Source organism: Leucoraja erinacea, chromosome 3, assembly GCF_028641065.1.
Source record: "Leucoraja erinacea ecotype New England chromosome 3, Leri_hhj_1, whole genome shotgun sequence".
NCBI lineage: Eukaryota > Metazoa > Chordata > Chondrichthyes > Rajiformes > Rajidae > Leucoraja > Leucoraja erinaceus.
This window is the reverse complement of record NC_073379.1, coordinates 41753532-41755670: the sequence shown is the minus strand read 5'-3', so window position 1 is coordinate 41755670 and position 2139 is coordinate 41753532.

Here is a 2139-nt window from a genome sequence, read left to right as displayed (position 1 = left end):
ATTGACCAGGGTATTATGCTGTTCCCTTGCTCATTGCAAAATAATACCATGTGTTCTTGTATATTCACTCAAGGCAGCATGTTGATATAGCATTTCAGTGTCTGCCAGGATTTCTGCTAGAACCTCTGTGGCATGAAGAGTTCCAGAGATTACTACTCAATCTAGCACTAATAATTTTATAAAAGGTTTAGAATAGAGGATGCAGAAAGCTTGTTTCAGATGCAACAGCGTGGCTTGAACCAGAATGAGTTTGAAAAGGAACGGAACACCGCAAAAACTCAGTGGGTCAATCAGGGTCTGTAGAACAAAAGCCATGTTATCCTGATGCAGGGTCTCAACCCGTAATGTTGGCTTACATTTTATGCCTCAACAAACGCTGATTGTCATGCTGAGTTCTTCCAGTGTTGGGTTTTTTTTCTCGCATTTAAGCACCTGCCGTCTCTTCTTTTTCTGAGTTTGGGACGGCACACTGACGCAGGTGGCAGAGGTGCCGCCTCACAGCGCCAGAGACCAGGGCTTAATCCTGACCTTGAGTGCTGTCTGTGTGGAGTTTGCATGTTCTCCCTGTGACTGCATGGGTTTCTGCCAGGTGCTCCAGCTTCCTACCACATCCCAAAGACATGCAGATTTGTAGGTTAATTGGCCTCTGTAAAATTGCCATAAATTCGTACGGTGTGGATGAGAAAAATACGATAACAGAATTAGTAGCAACGAGTGATTGATGGTCAGCATAGAAATGGTGGCGGAAGGGCTTTTTTCGATGTTGTATATTATAATTCAATTCTTATGGTTTAGTTAGATTGGAATTATAATGGATAATCTTTTGTCCATTGGGTGTCTGCCTGGAGTTAAAGGAAGGGCCTTTATAGTTGGAATTTTTACAGGTCAAGTGGGATCACACACCTCAAAAAACAGGATGTTATACTCCTGGAATGTTTCAAACTCCTTCCGTTGTGGAAAAGTTGACCTTACCAAGCAGATTTTAAAATAAAAGTATTTGTTTAAACCCTTTTGCAATATCAGGATAAACCAAATAGATTTACAACTAATATACTAATTCTGAAATCTGACCATTACTGTCATGTAGGCAAATGAGGCAGTTAACTTGCATATGCAAAGCAAGTACAAAACACCCACAACCATTAAATGCAATATCTTCTTAAGTGATGTTGGTTAAGTAATACATATTTACAAGGACACAATGGTAATTGAAACTAACTCGACTTCTGCATTTAGATTTTTTTAAATCCATGTACAGCTTAGAACCTTTTGAAATGTGTTGTATATTGTACAAATTAGACCCGTTCCAAACACGGATTTTAAGCAACAAATAAATTGGTGTTATTGACGTGATTAGATAATGATATAAGGCCTCAACCTGGTCTTATAAGGAATCAAACTGATCTCCCAGTTACAGTGTAATGGGTACCAAACATTAGTGAAGCTACAAGATAGTTAAAGGTGTAACTTGATCCCCTGCTCTCCAAATAAGTGGTATTGTTATGGCCAGTATCCTATAATCTAGAAAACTTTCCAAATTTGCTCAGCAATTGTCTTATCATTTCTGATTCTGGTCTTATCATTTGAGACAGAAGATCTAAGTATGGAATTGCATTTGGATTACGTTATCCCGCTCATTTGTAACCTGTTTTGAGACAATGAGCAACGTAATTTTATTTTTAAACCAACAATGGCTTTTGATGAGTCTAAAGTAATGGGTATGGGAGAAAGATGAGTGCAAATTTGAGTCTGATACAGGTACATAAAATATTTCTGATTTATTGCTTGATATATTCATTGATTGAACTGGTTTAAAGAGAAAGTGCTCTGTAATACAACACTAATCACTAGATGTGCAGTCAGGGATTAATACTGTTGGGGGAGAAATGCTTTATATGTATAGAGAATTTATATCTTCCTTGAAACTTGTAAGTAGATTTGCATCTAATACTTGTGGTTAGGATAGCAGATTGTAAACCTCAAATCGCATTTGTTAATAATCACATTAAGGCTTAAAATGTAAAATTACATGGCCATGTTTAATTTTTTCTTCAGGAATGTTGTCGAGAGATTTGTGTTTACGACTTATTTTGATTGTCCGACAGATTACTCTGTGTGTGTGCATGTGTGTGTGTGTGC